Source organism: Marmota monax, unplaced genomic scaffold (assembly GCF_021218885.2).
Source record: "Marmota monax isolate L192 unplaced genomic scaffold, Marmota_monax_Labrador192_F-V1.1 WCK01_AAM20220418_F8-fsc01086, whole genome shotgun sequence".
NCBI lineage: Eukaryota > Metazoa > Chordata > Mammalia > Rodentia > Sciuridae > Marmota > Marmota monax.
The window spans coordinates 1-17495 of record NW_026693970.1 but is presented as its reverse complement, the minus strand read 5'-3'; the positions used below and the strand labels follow the sequence as shown (position 1 = coordinate 17495).

The following is a 17495-nucleotide window of genomic DNA, read 5'->3' as shown; positions in this document are numbered from 1 at the left end:
CACTTCAAAAATGTAAATACATCTTAGCTCACTAGCTATATAAAACAGGCTATGAGCCAGATTTGGCCCCTGGCTATAGTTTGCTGACCCCTGTATTAGAAGAAATCCTATAACATAGACCAATAACTGCAAATCTATCCCATAATAAGCCTTTCCACCATGTGGAGAGCTGTCACTGATGGTGCCTGCAGAAACCTCCAGCAACAGGCTACTTAAAGAAATAAAGAGACCATCTGAATACTCAGACACACAGGTAGTTTCATAGGTACTTGTATAGATACATATGAACATATTACATAAATATTAATTTATCCCTCTTTGGGGGAATGTTCTACTTTGTATGATATCAGTATAGTGGTACAGCTATAATTTATAAAAATAGGGATTTTAGGACTCTACGTTCAAAACTTTTTCTCCCCCTAAAAGAGAATCAGATCCAAAAGTTAAGGTGAGGGGATTGGGGATCTAGCTTAGTTACAAGGGTGCTTGCCTCTAGTGCACAAGGCCCTGGGTTCAATCCCTAGTGCCAAAAAAAAAAAAAAATTAAGGCGAGGTCTAGGTGTCTCTTTTCAAACAGGACATCTGACTGCAATACAGAGCAAACCACAACCTGAATCAAATCATGAAGACATGTCCCACAAACCCAGTAAAGGGAAAGAGTCTGAAATGTAAGTGGCTGGTCCTTGTCATGGGGCAAGTTCCAGATGGAAGGAGACCAAAGAGGTAAAATACAGCAACGGAACATGTGATCATGGATGTGGCCCCGGGACATGAATGCTGGGAAAGCACTCTACCACTGAGCTACAGCATCAGCCCCAGGGAAAAGTTAAAAAAGAAATAAAAAACAAATTTTAAAAAACTTAAAAATTTTCTTGGTTTTATACAAAGAGCATTAGTGGAATGGTTGGGCAAATATGAATAAAAACTATGAATTATCAATTGGATTACAGAAGTGTAGCCTTGTTATCCTTATGTAAGAAAATTGTTTTGAGGAAATTCACCTTTGTATTTAAGGGTATGGGAGTGTGGTATCTGTGACTTACTTTCAAACTGTTCAGAAACAAACTGAGAGAGAGAGAGAGAGAGAGAGAGAGAGAGAGAGAGAGAGAGAGAGAGAGAATAAAGAAGAGACAGAGGGAGAGGGATAAGAGAGAGACTGGATATGTGTATATAATGAGAAAAACAAAACAAATATGAGAAACTTCATATTGGGAGAATCCTTTGGAGACTTCTCTGAAAAGCTGAAATTATTTCAAAATTGAAAGACAAAGAACAAATTATATTAAAGCCCTTGGTAGAGAGAGCACACCTGTTTGCTTTCTAGGTTTTTACCTTACAAAACTAGGTAATGTGATATCTGCCATTCACACTGCAAATAAGTTAACATCAAGATTTTGTCTGTTGTCACCACAGGCCCTTAATTTCTACCCTGAGCAAAATAAAAGGAATCAAAGTGCTTCTCCCAGCCCCTTTTATATTTTATTTTGAGACAGGGTCTCGCTAAGCTCCTGAGGCCAGCCTCAAACTTTTGATCCCTGCCTCAGCCTCCAGAATCACTGGAATTACAGGTGTGCACCACCATGCCCATCTTCTCCCATCTTTGTAATAGTGGCCTCATCACTAATCTCTCTCTGCCCTTGGAAGCCATCAAGTGAGTAACATCCTACTCTGCACCCATGAGAAGGAACAGTGAAGCTTTAGTCTCCTGTCAGTGAAGGATGGCAATCCAAGGCAAGAAGATCTAACAGCATCCCCAGCTCCCCTTCCCAGAGAAGGCAATCACTGGTTGCAATATCTTCCTCATACACCAGGGCCCAATCCCAAAGCCATTACATGAACATGACCTGCTAATTGGGTCCCCAGTGCCTCCATCATAAATAGATACTACAACTGGCAATGTGATTAGCAAGCAGCCGCTACCAAGACAACCACCTTTTTTTTTTACTTTCTTCTTCTTCTTCTTCTTCTTCTTCTTCTTCTTCTTCTTCTTCTTCTTCTTCTTCTTCTTCTTCTTCTTCTTCTTCTTCTTCTTCTTCTTCATTTCCCTGCTGAAGAACTTGTCCTTGGACTTGAGGTTCCCATTTTACCTTCTCAATAACTTAAGGAAAGTCCAAGGCCAGACTTAAACTCTGATTTACTTACAAATGTGGGAAAGAAATTAAGTAACTGCAAACCTCACCATGCTCTGTTTTCCTCAGGGACTGGCTTCTTCTTTATCTTAAATGTAGGAGTGTGATACCTCTTGAAAATTGATTTATAAGAAGTTGAAGACTGCATCTTCTCTCTTTACTGTCACCAAATCTTACATTCCACCTGCAATAACAGGCTGGCTTTAAGCTCCTGTTCCCCTATAACTCAAGCTAAAGGCAACACAAATTTCATCGGAAAGCTTCTATGGAAAGCCATAAATGATGGCTGTAAGGGCCTTGTTTTGTTCTCAAGCCAGGTTGAAGCAGAAAATGATACCTTAATTTGGGGCCATTGATGAAGCCCTGAGCTGTCCTGAGACAGGCTCAACCCCCAGCCTGAGACCCTGATGGCCTTCACTAATCCCCAAGTGTCATCTAAAAGCACATCCTCCTTCAAGTTGGAGGTACACCAGTGGCCTGTTTGCAGAGTGAAGTGAAAATATCTGCTGACCCCTGGGGGCTGTCAACATTGATGGAGGGAGGGGGGCAGGAGCCTGGAGGAAGGAAGGAAATGAAGCCCTAACAGAAAGGACTCTCACTGCTTCCCTTGGGTAGCTGGAGGCAGAGTGGGGATCAGGATCAGAGAGTGAATGAGAGCCCAGGCAGAGACTCTGAAGGTAGAGGGGGCTGGCTCTGAACAGCAGTGACAGATGGCACCAGGGAGCCCCAAAGAGCAAGGGTGGGAAGGGACTGGGTGACCCCAGTGAGTGGACTGTTGACACTGTGGGCAAACAGTATAATCCCTGGCTCCATTCTGGGAGAACCACAGGCCTCAACCCAAGATAGCACAGCACAGACCTGCTACAACCCTCAGAATTGGAATTCAGTCCCTTTCATTGGTATCAACAACCCCACCTGGAAATGAATTCAATAGTCTGGAGGCCACTGGTTCCTGCCCGAAGGAATGGCAGCTGCAGCTGAGATTCTTTCTCCAATTCACACAACTTGGACCCAGAGAACCAAGCACACAGCACCCTCCATGGGGGGCAGAAGGTAGGTTTTTGAAGACCACTGATCTCTCCAAGGGTGGCTCTGACTAGTTGGTGGCAATCTACTGCCTCCTGTGGAGCACAGGTAGAGCTGCAACCCTCCATGGTTCAGGGTCCAGAGACCCAAGTCTGGAAGGAAGTCTTGGCAGGTGGTACAGGAAATGTGGAAGTGATGGTCTGGACTCGAACATCCCCACACTCTCCAACCCCAGGTTCCCCTTCTCCACAGCCCCTTCAGCACTGTCATCTCGCCCTCCCCCCATCTTCTCCACTTGATGGGAAGCTCCTCCCAACAAAGGGCAGAGCAGGTTTCTTCCTCAGCCTGGAGGCGGGGACTCTAGCCCTCCTCTGAGCTTCTCTACTTGGCAGAGAACTGACTACACAACTCCTGACTCTGTAGTCCATCTCCAGCCAAAGGAAAGCTCTGGTAGGAGTACTTGAGGGAGGAGGCCATGAGAGCCACAGCATGTCTCCTTTTCCCCTCCGTGATTGTCCTATGGCTTCTGACCCCACAGTGCTCCACCCTGGTATTGGTGTTTCATTGAAACGTATTGCTGAATAGTATTTATTCTGTTATATAATTGAACTGCAATTTTTCTTTTTATCTGTTGGCACAGTTGAATATTTCCATTTTATATGAATTAGTCTATCAATAACTATGCATGTATACTTATTTTGATAAACATGTTTTCGTTCATTTGGGGTATCTAGGAGATAATTATTGGAATCTCTGGTAGTAATGTATTGAAGTATATTTCAAAATCTAAATTGTTTTCTAAAGTTGAGTACCGCTGAACGTACCAGTTGTCAATAGTAATTTCAGAAACTGAAATGAGAGTGCATAATTGATATAATCTTGTTACTTTCTAACTGGTAATGAAGTATTTTAATAGTCCCTCAAGTGGTTGAGGAGTAACAGATGATTGTTATTCTAGTTTCATTTTCCTAATAACTAAGATGTTTGGACTTTTAATGTATTTTTATACTAATGATATTAATATCAATGTCCATCCTGTGAGGTATATTTTCAGATATCTTCCCCATTTTGCTATTGACTTACACGGAATGCCTACATATATCCTTGATCATATTGAATTACTTGGACTTCCTTTTTAATTAAATCAGGTTTATTTTTAACTGACCCATAAAAACATAAAAGCACGAATATTTATGGGGTGCCAAGTAATGCTTCAATGCGTGTAATCACTATTTAATGTTAAATCAGGTTAAACATATCTATTTTCTCAAACATTTATCATTACTTTTGGTGAAGAATTATTTGGACCTCTTGGTGGATAATCATTTGAACATGCATATAAAACTTAATTTTTGGCCAGTATTCTGTTTATTCAATCTTTCATCTATCTGTAGATAATAATGCATTTTCTTGACTACATGAGGACTTGTGTACCTGAGGCTACTTCTAGGCCAGTTCTCTATGGCAACAGTCACTTTTGACTGCAGCCATTGAATTATTTTGAGATTCAAATTTGAGTCCTATTAAAATTGAGCCTTGTTAAAAGCTATTCCCTGGTCTGAAATCTGTTTTTATTCCATTAAGGAATGAGCTCTGGGATGCTATGTATAAAGAAGTAAAGAAGATAATCCCCTTTTAGCCATCTTCCTCTATCTGTCTGAAATTTCTGTTTCAGGCAGATATTGTGAAGTAGTTGAGAAAATTATTTCAAGAAAGAATTTGTCTTATTGTCTGAGTATGTCTTCCTAGTCAGGGGATGAGAATTGAAGACATTCATTACAGAGGCCTATGTGGAATATCAGCCTCAAGGAATTTTAGAAATAATGGAGATTACATTATGTAGTCCATTAATTATGGTCATTCATTACTGTCACTTCTGCATTAATACGAATATATAACAATTTCCTACCTAAAAGCTCTTTGGTACTCCAATCCATTAATATATATGGAACACAAATACAAAAAGCTAAAGTTTTCAACTCTGGGAAGAAATTTGAGACTATACAAATTGTAAAAGCTATGTCGGTTGGCAGTGTTATTTCTCAATTACTAATGATTATAATTATTAAGAGAATATTTGTTTTGTGGCTCTTTGGGGGAGTGCTGGTGATCTGTGAGACCTGGAATATTATAAACATTCTGTGGAAAAGAATGCTTTATCATGGCTTTACCACGAGGCCATGGCTGCTGTTACATACCTAGTATTACAATCTTGCACTTTTATCATTATACTGTAGAAATGGTGTCAGTATACTTTCTTGAAAAAAAATTTAAAAAAATGTTGCTTGGAAACAAGTCTAAATGAAGAGCACTTTTACAAGATCAAATGGTCAAGTGTGTGCAGTATAATATAAAATAAAACTTGCCCTTGATAATAACACCAATCATAACATGGTATATGTGTTTGATAAGATTATATAATGGAATTTTGTATTACTGCTGTTCAGTTCAATTTATCTTTTAAATAATGCAAACTATAGTACAGGGAAGAGAGAAATAAATAAAATGAGAGCATTTTTATGTAAGTTGGCAGCATGGGTCAGAGATAACCATAACTTGAGTCATTTTCTGATTCAATTCCATGCAAATTTCACTTTGAATATTACAGTAGATTGAAACAAGCATGATTTGGAAAATGCATATACTTTAATTTAAAAAAAATGCGTACTCAAACAACAAAGGGAATATTGAGATGTAAAAAAGCCATTTATTTGTTGAATGAGAACATACAATGTGAATGATACTGTTTGTTAGCACAGAGTCTGTGAACCTGTATAAACAATCTTATAAAAAAGACAAAATAGGCATGGAACCAAATAAAATTAACCCTTTCGTGTATCAATTTATTTTAATGTGCATTGTCAAAGCCACAGATTTTTCAAAATAAGGATGCCATTCCAGTAGATGATGAGAAAATCTAACTTGAGGTTGCTAATTTTAAATCAGCTTTTTTTTTTATCATGCAGGAGACTATCATAAGGCAAATTTTGGTATAGTGTGAAGATCTCTGTAGAGGGTAAATAATTATGTGCAGTTTTGAATGAGCACCTAATCAAGAATCTTCCAAAATGGCCACTGTATCATTGATATATAAAATATTAACTTAATTTTAATGACAACCTGTTCTGAGATAGCTCCCTATGTGCAGGGCATCCTGAATAGCTAGGAATGAGGAATGGAACTGAAGGAATGCTAAGAATAAAGACATAGGTCATTGTTAAGTAGAGGATTAAATCAGTGAGTTAATGTGAAACCAAGGTGATGCTAGTAATGGACAACAGTGTTGGGATTGCATAACATGTTTGTCCTGCGCATTAATGGTTCTGATGGTAGAAAAGTGTAGTCCAAAGACAGAAATATTTTTGCAGAGTAGAGGGTCTTTGAGGATTTTTAAGCTGTGTCCGTAAAAAATGTCAAAGACCAATGTTTCCACTTACCTTCCTGAGGGTCTGCTTTGGCTTTCCAGTTTTAATCCTGACAAGATGCTCCAGAATGGATTTAAATGATGTTTTTCACCCATGAGACTCATTTTTTTTAAATGTTAATCTAATTCAAACATAAACTAATTAGACCTCTTTATCTGAGGCAGAGTGTCTTGCACCTGTGTTAATTATTCTCAGAATATTCCATTAGGAAGAAGAAACAAACATGTCATGCCTCATTCTAATTGAATAAAAGTTTGTGTTCTCACTAAATCCTGTAAATCATAAGCATGCCTTTGTCAGAATTTCATTGTCACAATGTCATGTACATATTAGGTACATAACACACACAAGAGCATAATTCATAAGTGAATAAAACAATGACTTTCTAGAAAAGATGGGGTAGTATTTGGTCATGCAACACCCACAGACAAATAATATTTTTGCTGAATACAGTATATTGCCAGATATATAAATATAAGTTGGCATAAGACAACACATTATGACTTGTATTATTTCTTCCAAAAAATTAGTAGTAAATAATTTCTTAATATGTTCATATGAATCTTATATCTTGATTGTTTTTAAACATTGCTCTTCATCACTTGTTTCCAGAAATTTGATTGTGATGCACATTGGTGTCATTTGTTTCTGTTTAGCCTTCTTGGAACTATTTTAGCCATTTACATCTCTGGTATTATGATTTAAAGGTACTTTGGTAAGGAAATCCCCACCAACATTTCTTCCCATTTTTTTCCCTACCCTATCTATACTCTTTTTTCACTTGAACCTACGATTATACATCATTAGGTAACATATGCCTATTCTAAAAAAAGACCAGTGAGATTATTTTCATGGTTCAGTTCAGAATTTTGTTTTCTTTCTGTCTTCATTTTAGGTAGCTTAATGACTCATTTAAGTTGACATCTTTTGTTTTTTCTGCATATAATCACTTGCTTATAATATTGTGATTTTTGGTTTTTGAAGTTCAGTTTTGGAATCCTAATTTTTTTCCTCATGATACTAATGCTTTTGTTAAAGTATAAAGCACCTTGAATCACACAGTGATTGTCTGAATGAACTTGCTGCTGCTTCTATCATCACTGTCATTTCAAGTTCTATTTTAATTGTCTCCTAGGTAGAGTCTCATCTTGTATCATCCTTATAAATCTAGTATTTCTTATTAGATACTGAATATTTTAAATTTTATGCTAATTTTTTTTGTTTTGTTTGCTTAAAGGTGTTAAATTCTTTAAACAAGAATCAATTGTGTCTACTTGAGACTTATTTTCAAGTTCTTAGAAATGTGCAAAGCAGCTTTAAACTCTGAGACCACTACTATATGTCCAGGTGTTGGAAAACAAGCCCATCTGGTTATACTGTTATGCCGATACTGAGACCCTCAAACTGCCATTTTGTGGTCTCAGACCACAAACTGCCATTCCAAATAAGCCTTTATTCGTGGCCAGCGGCTGACTCTCTACTGTCTAAAAGTGAGATAGTCAGAGTGATGCACCCCCTTCAGTTTGGCCGCATATTTAAGCCAAAAAAAAAAAAAAAACCCACAAAAGGGACATTAGGGGGTTTAGCCAATGCAAGCAAGTCAAGTAACAGATGCTGGAGATTGTAGTCAGGTAGCAGGAGGCTTAGCCAATCAAAATAAACCCAGTTTCCCTAGTTACAGAAACAGGAGATTGCAGTTAGATAGTTCCATTTTCTTGAGGGTATCCACAACAAAAGGAAAAATAACTTGCCCCAGTCATGACCTTTCTACTTGGCATGGCTGCTTCATAAAATAAAGTTACTAAACAAAATGGAGTCACTGTAGTTAAGACTTCTGTCTCATCACAATACAGAACTTGCATTTCTTCCTGCCCTATATCATATCTAGGAATTGAGTAGCTTACAGTATCCTGGTCAAACTTCTTGTGGACAAACACTTGTGGCCATCCAGTGATGACATGTGCAACTCAGAATTCAACCACAATCTCATGGGAAACTAGTGTGGAGGAAAATATTCATGACAATAATACGTTTTGACATAGGAAACAGGAAGCAATATGACAGAAATATGTTCTAATTATCTGCAATTAATTTTAGTATAAAATATTAAATTATCTGATTAAAGAACAGAAATTGGCATGATGTTCTAAGTACATGCTGTCTGCAGGACACTTACCTTATTATTTTAGGTTCAGAATATACAAGGAAAACAAGAATAAGAAGGTAATTGTCCAAACAACAACAACAAAAATTTCGGCAAAACCAACAGTTAAGTAACTTAGAGTTTAATTCTTCCCATTGAAAGAATATAAAAAAACCATGGAATTACTAAAGGAATATTGAACTACAACAAGAAATGTTAAAAAGAAGTGAAATTTGATTATGATCTGCAATATGAGGGTAATTTGGGGTGAAAAATGAAGGAAATAATTTAGTTTTCTATATGGTATCGTGAATTTTTGAAGTGATAAAAAGGAATATATTCATATTTTTAGATGTAGTGTCAATGGGCATTGCCTTTATCAAAGTTTGTACAAACAGCATTGGATATTAAATATTAAATACAAAATTTGCATTTATTCTTAAAGACCCCGTGAAAAGCATTTTTTACCTCTTTGTTCCTAACACTGTATATTAAAGGGTTAAGCATGGGAATCACCAAAGTGTAAAATACAGAGGCCAATTTATCAGTTTCAAAGGAATGGGTGGATTTGGGCTGCACATACATAAAAAGTAGAGACCCCTAGAACACCACCACCACTGTCAGATGAGAACCACACGTGGAGAAAGCTTTTTTCCTGCCTTCTGCAGAATGCATTTGATATATAGCTAGCAGAATCAGGAGGTAGGATACTAAAATCACCAAGAGGGATGAGAACAAATTAAATGCTGAAAATAATATGATCAATAATTCTATATCCTGTGCATTTGAGCAGAGCATAAGTAACAAGGGCACATCATCACAGTAGAAATGACTGATGACATTAGAGCCACAGAAGGTCAGTATGAAAATCTTAATAGTGATCATCAGAGCCTGAAAGATGCTGTAGAGGTATGGAATGCCCACCAGCACATGACAAAGTCTTTGAGACATGATGACATTGTAGAGAAGAGGGTTACAGATGGCCACATAGCGGTCATAGGCCATGGTGGACAAGATGAAAATTTCACTGATAATGAAAGTAATAAAGAAAGCCATCTGGATGGAACATGCATAGAAGGAAATGGTATTTTGATCAACAAAAAAATTCACCATCATCTTGGGATAAATGACAGTGGAATTGCCAAGGTCAATGAAAGCCAGGTGTCTGATAAAAAAATACATAGTTGTGTGCAGATGGGAGTCCAGCTTGGTCAGAATGATCATGCCTAGGTTGCCTACCACTGTGAGTGTGTAGATGAGGAGGAAGACCCCAAAGAGGGGAAGTTGCAGCTCAGGCCGCCTGGAGACTCCCGTCAGAATAAATTCAGTCAGCACTGTAAGGTTCTGTTGGCCCATTTAGTCCAGATCTCTTTTCCTGGAAGAAACAAAGATATTGTTATCCACATTATTTAGAATCATCCAAACAAATTATAACATTTGTAGACAGAACAGAAAAAATATGTATATATAGTGTATATTAATTATTCTGAAAGTTAAGTGAAAGGTGAAACTTTGCAAAGTAGGGATTCTTGTGATCCCTGTTTTGGCATAAAGTCTTAATTGAGTCAGCAACATTTGAAATATAATTATTGGTTATAAAACCATGTAGGCATTAATATAGAAACATTAGTCTTCATATCCTCTATACAATGGAGTCAAATTTTTATTAAGATACTTCCATTTTTATTGGACAATATTTGTGGCATTTTGGTACTTTTAAAGATAGAGGTTAAGAAACATGAAACAAATGAAATTTAAATGTTGGGCACCTCATTTGTACTTGAAGGCGTTCTATAGTCTTTTCTCAGTGAACTCACAGAGATGTATTTTTGTCTGACTTGCAAAGGCAAGATATGTCATCCCCAATCAATCAAACTCACTCTCTCTTTCCATTCTGACTTCCACTCTATCATACTTTAACAAATAACATGTTGCATTAATAACATGTTGCAGTTGGACCACAGGCATTTATGGGGTCCAACTAACAGGGAATTGAATAAGGATAATACTGTACATTGTATTTTGTGGGCATATATAAATGGTTAAAAATTTATGACATTAAGCAATGCTATTATCTGATGTACAAATGGTTATTAAAGCATTCCTTTGTGAATATCCTTATAATAGAATTAATAAAGTTAATATGTTTACATATTTATGTGGTTGTTAAGAAATGGTATATTCATACTGAAACTCTAAGATTCTTTTTCCTTTCAAAATAAATATTCAAATGTGTGTAATTTTACTTTTTCTTTGAAGAACATAAATCCTTAATTGAGTAGTATAGGTTTCAAGACACACAATATACAGATATATTCCTTAGCTTAGCTCAATATACATGGGTTTTGATTATTTAATTTTATATGATGTATTTCACTTTGCATAATATTATTATTATTATTTTTCTTTTTTTTAAGTTTTTTTATTGGTTGTTCAAAACATTATAAAGCTCTTGACATATCATATTTCATACATTACATTCAAGTTGGTTATGAACTCCAAATTTTACCCCAAATACAGATTGCAGAATCACATCGGTTACACATCCACATTTTTACATAATGCCCTGTTAGTAACTGTTGTATTCTGCTACCTTTCGTATCCTCTACCATCACTTTGCATAATATTATAAGATAAGAGGATCTATTAGGAATTTAAGATATATACATATGTCAGCATTTATTATACTGTATAGTAGTAACTACTAAATAATTTATGGAGTTTTATAATGTAATATTTAGAGAGCATAACTCTCTACCTTTAGATATTTTAGTAATAACAATTAATATGAACAGTCAGTAAAATAATATAGAAGTGCTCTGTTTAAAGATGATAAGCATATTCTAGATTAATATCTTAAAATTTTCTTCCTATCACATTCAGAGTCACCTCAATGAAAATGTAGAACTCTGTAATTATGATTTTTGATTTGAGAAGAAAGTGTATATCAGCATACACAGGTAAAATGCAAAAGAGAACGAGTACTTAGAAGAGTACAAGTGTCAGCCTGCAAAACTGTCAGGTAGAAACTTCTGGAAATCTGCCCAATGGCCCAGGACTGTAGTCTGGAGAAGCTGCCATCCAGAACCACCTGGTGGCATTCTAGTAGCTCTAGAATCCACTCATGTTGGGGCTGGGCTGGAGGTGACCCTGGAGATTATGGAGTCATTTCCATCCATTCTTCCTGAATGAAGTTTCTGCTCTTTCTGCATTGAGTATCCTCTAGTTTCAGGACCTTTCCTCACTCACGAGTAAGAACAATAAGCTTGTTACCTTTTGAAAATATTATTTGGAGTTTACAGGGTAACAGAGCCTACTCTTTTAGGTGTTTACAATGGAATAGAAAATACACTGGATTGAACAAAGAAATTCAGAATTCTAATAACAAAATTAGGACTTTGAAGCTTTAAATAATCCATTTTTTGCTGCTTTTTTAAAAAAACTATCTCCATATTCAGTGTCAATTATTATATTCCTTTCAAAATATGTGGATTCCTTTGCTTTACCCAGGCTTCTTCCTGCAAGAACATCTCTAATCTCCTCTGAATAACCTGATATATGTTTATTATCTCTACATCAGGCTAACCATTAGAAAGCAAAAGGTAAGCAGAGGACTGACTGATTTTCCAATCTTTATTCATGTTAATAGCAAGAATTATTAGGGATTCAGGAGTTTCTCCATAACTTCATAACTCTTAAAGTCATTCTATTTCTTTTAATCTACACAATGTTTGGATTTCAGTATGGGAAAAAAAATAGCAGGCTCTGAAGTAAGAAAACTTGTGCAAACAATAATTCAAATAGATGACTACATACTCTGCACATTCAAACTCAGAATAATGTTAAATAAAACTTAATTGCATTTGATGAAATATTCCCATAGAAAAGCTCATCTTAAAATGTTCTTTTGTAAAATATGTGTTTTTATGTATTTACATTAAAAATATTTTTTTTATTTATCAAATATTTTATAGCATATACAGTAAATGTTACTTTTCATTTATCTAAAATCAAATGAAATTGGACATCCAACATTTTATCTGGGAATTCTAATCTTATAAAGATTTCCAATTGATGAGATCAGTGTTGGATTTTTTTTTTTAATTCCTGTCCTACTTTTCACTTGTAATATCTGAATACCACATTGAAATCTCACAAATAAAATAGTTCTAGGACATTTCTTTGAGTCCATAGAATTTGGTTACCTGAAAACAAATGATTCATCCAAGGGACAGCAGTAAACAAGAAAGATTGATTTTTTTTTTGTAGTGAATTGGAATGAATCAGCTCTCTTTGATCATACAGTCAGAATCTGGGAGTAATAGAAAATTACCAAACCCAGGTGATTATGTAAGTCCATAACAATTCTTACACACTCACCTTCAATGAAGAATAGGACTTCCTTCTCCTAAATAACTGTTATTTTTCTTGGCATACAAAGAATTTATGGTTTTCTCCCTTAGTTGTGACGTTCCCTGAGGAAATAGCATGCAATGTGTTCAGTTCATTATACTCTAATTATATGAGTGACTCACTAAAAAAAAAAAAAAAGAGCATTGAAGTCACCCCTACTTGTTCCCCAGTGATAAAGTTTAGGAGAAAAATCCCAGAAAGGAGAAAAACAACATAATAATCTGCATGATTCCCTGGAGAGTTTACTGTCTTGAAGACACTCATTTACCTACTTTCTTAGAATATAATATTAAATAATGGAAAGTACTTTGAAACCAGCTTCATCCCTGCAAAATAGAACAATTCCAAATCATGAAATTACCACTATCATACAGGGATTTTTCCTTCAATTTATTTTTAAAATTAAAATATATAGCAGAAGGGCTGGGGATGTGGTTCAAGTGGTAGCATGCTTGCCTGGCATGCGTGCAGCCTGGTTCGAACCTAAGTACCACATACAAACAAAGATGTTGTGCCTGCTGAAAACCAAAAAAAAATAAATATTAAAAAATTCCCTCTCTCTCTCTCTCTCTCTCACTCTCTCTTAAAAAAAATATAGCAGAAGCAGAGTTAAAAATGTGCAATTTAGCCCTTTCATGTGAGCTAGAGATTACCATTACCATACAGAGAAGACACCAAAAGGAAATAAACTATAATTTTCTTTAAATTACATATATTGAGACTGAAAGTTTTGAAAATACAGCTTAATTTATTTCTATGTGCTTGATAGATGTACATTTTCCTTTATTTTCTCAAAACTGTAACAGTTGTTGTTATGCAATGGTTTTACTATGATGTCTACCCAACAGTGGTATTTTCTGAGCTGCAATTTCACCACTGTTGGACAAAGCACAGTCATGTTGAGAGTGAAATCTACTACAGAACATTATCACTTATATCTCACACCATTTATGCTTTCTTTTTTATGGTTTCTCCTCATTGACTTGCATATGTGTAAGCATTTGTACACAGTGAAACACGGAACTTTTTTGAACAAAATTATTATTTAAAATCTATTATTAGATATATTAATACTGGAATGAAGATAATAGATTCATTTTAAATGCCAAATAATTTTCTTTCATGCTTTTTAACACCCACCTTCTATCATAGGGAAATTTCCACGTACGTTACCCTCATGTATCCTCATGCAACTGTTGTTCTGAATTTTATTCCTAGATTATTTTCCCTGAAGAAATCGTATACAGATACAATTTGACACTTGGGGATATAAGGAATTTTGTAATCATGGAGTATTTTAGTGAATCAAAATTATTTCTTATTCTAATAATAATAATATTTAAAATTCATATGGAAAATCTTTAATATTTCCTTAGGCTCATGTTTTCAAAAACTCTTTTATTTTTTTAAAGAAAGAGAGAGATAGAGAGAGAGAGAGAGAAGAGAGAGAGAGAGAGAACTTTTTTAATATTTATTTTTCAGTTTCCGGTGGACACAACATCTTCATTTTATTTTTATGTGGTGCTGAGGATAAAACCTAGCTCCCGGTGATGCCAGGCGAGCGTGTGACATTTTAAGCCACATCCCCAGCCCCTTCAAAAACTCTTTAAATGATAAGCTGGGTAGGTGAATTGGCAAAGTATATTTTATTGAGGTTGACACATTCCTGAGATTTTTGGTGTTCCTTCCAATACTCAATGTACTGCACATCTCTGAAGAGGGTGATGTTTTTCTCAATTTGGCCTATGTGAATGGCATACACCAGAATAACATGGTGCCCAACCTTCACAATTCCATGTGTTTTTTGTCTTTCCCCATGAAAGCATTTAGGAGTACTTTATTCATGCATTCAATGGACCATTTCACAAATGCTGACTCAAAGAAGATGGCTTAATTGAACAACAAAAAATGTAGGATTGGGGGTTCTGATAGCTTTTGTTTTCATTAGTTCAGTAGCCTGACAATATCAGAGTCAGTATGTTTTGTTGGACATTCATTGTCTTATGCTTGAATTAATATTCCTAACTGATGAAGCTAACATGAAATGATATGAGTCAGAGAAGCAGAAGTTTATGGGAATAAATGTTTCTTTGAGGGATTTTGCTTCTTCTGACATGCACTGTCTGTTGTCATCATCCTTACAGACTTCCAATGACAAATCATTAGACATTTGCCATTTTCATAAAAATTCTGCTTTTTTTCACTTTTTTATCAAAGATTGATGAACTTCTTGGGACACTAATAATGGAACCATTCTCTTTGTTTCTTTTGTAGGATGCTCTTAATTCATGTTAATGTGTGCTTCTTAGCCACCATGATTTATTTCAAATCTGTTCAATCTATGACCCACATTCCTTTACTTTGTGATCAATTTCTATTTGATCAAAGATAAAAGGGGATGACTGTCACAGTAGAAATGACTGATGACCTTGTAGCCACAGAGGATAAAATGAAAGTGTTTATGGGGACCAGGAGAAACATTAAAGTGTAAGAGAGCTAAGGGATTGTTAACAGCATCTGAGACACCTTAGTGCCAAAATGACTGTGTAGAGAAGAAGGTTAAAATTTGTCTCATGGGATATCCTTTAGATTAAAATATTCACTAATAATGAGAAAAAGAAAGAAACCTTGCTGAGAAACACAAAAATAATATATTTTTTGACTCATAAAAAATTACTAACATTTTGTTTCACACAATTATAGAATAACAAGCATCAATGAAAATTAGGTGTCGGAGAAAATATGTAGGTGTATGTTGTTAGCTCAAACTCCATCTTGGTGAGAATGAATATGTCTGAGCTGTCCAGCACTGAAGAGATGTCTACAATTCAGGACAGTGCATGATGAACGTTAGAATGAATATTTTTACCATTGTTAGATGGTCACATTACATGCATGTTTACCCCCAAAAAACTGTCTGGATAGAGACATCAGCATAGGCAATAGATTTCATGTACTATTAACTTGGAGATTATTTTAACATGAAAACATACAATAAATAAATTACATGTAGTTTCCAGTGTATGATATTTGAAAATATACCATCTCTCACTAAAGATGCATTAATACAATAAAAGAGGGAGGCATAAATATAACAATGAATTTTACCTAGGGTATAATTTTATACCAATAATGTAACTTTTGCCCTGTTGGTATATAATATTTAGAAGATAGCTATGCTTTTAAACAACCTATTATTCCCAATATCTGAATATAATATCCAAACCAAATTTTCAACCATACTAAGATGAGTAATCTTGAAAAGAATGATGATAGATAAGCAGATATATATATATATATATATATATATATATATATATATATATATAGTAAATAAAAGAAGAATTTTTACACTATGAAAACTGAGAAATCATATATGGAGAAATAAAATAAAATTTGTAAATTGTTTCTCTGTGTCATACAAAAACACATGTGCAAAATGCCATTTGATTATTGTATTCTCTTTTTTTCAGCAGCCAAGTAGACTATTATTGTAAATATTCGCAATACATAGCCTAATCTCAAAATCAAGATTTCTGGTGCAAATACAGAAAAACAAAGAAAATTTTATTACATATAACAGAAAAAATAGCAATATGCAAAAAGAAATTATTAAATATAATTAAGTATAATTGATTTAAATTCTCCAATTAAAAATCATTATTTCCAGAATAAATATTTTTAAAACAATATTATGCAATATGCCTCTAAAATAACCATGTCATCTAAAAGAGAATCACTTTTTTCATTATGTTGTTTTAATTTAGGCAAAGAAAGCATATTACAGTAATAACAGGCTAAGGAAGAAACTACATTAAACAATAATTGATTTAAAAAAATACAGTTTACTTATGAAAAATATATTTTAAAAAGTATTTAGAAAAATACAAAGTTCTGTGGAATAACAAGCCAATCAACCATGAAGCATTAAATCACAAGAGACAAATGATAGAAAGTTAGAATTTATTGAGATCTTATATGTGAGAAGCAGATTGGTACATATAAGGGAAATAATATATGTTATAACTAGACTTTGCTTTGGGGATAAATGGAATCCAATTATTTAATGAGAAGCATTGTTATGTGATGGGTGCCTTTTTTGTGCTTTATTATAAAAATATTCCACAGTGAGCATCAAAAACACACCTTGCAGTGATTTTTTAGTACCCTCTGGAAGGCATTATTCACCTCTTTGTTCCTTAGACTATAGATCAAGGGGTTAAGCATTGGGATAACTAATGTGAAAAATACAGAGGCCAGTTTATCAGTTTCATAGGAGTGGCTGGATTTGGGCTGCACATACATAAAAAGTAGACACCCATAGAACACCACTACCACTGTGAGATGAGAGCCACACAT

The 17495-nt window shown here is 34.9% G+C and overlaps 1 pseudogene; it reads right to left on the bottom strand.

The window, feature by feature from the left end:
* Positions 1-9137: 9137 nt before the first annotated feature.
* LOC124106405 (olfactory receptor 8K5-like) lies at positions 9138-10079 on the bottom strand (annotated as a pseudogene).
* Between the last annotated feature and the right edge of the window lie 7416 nt (positions 10080-17495).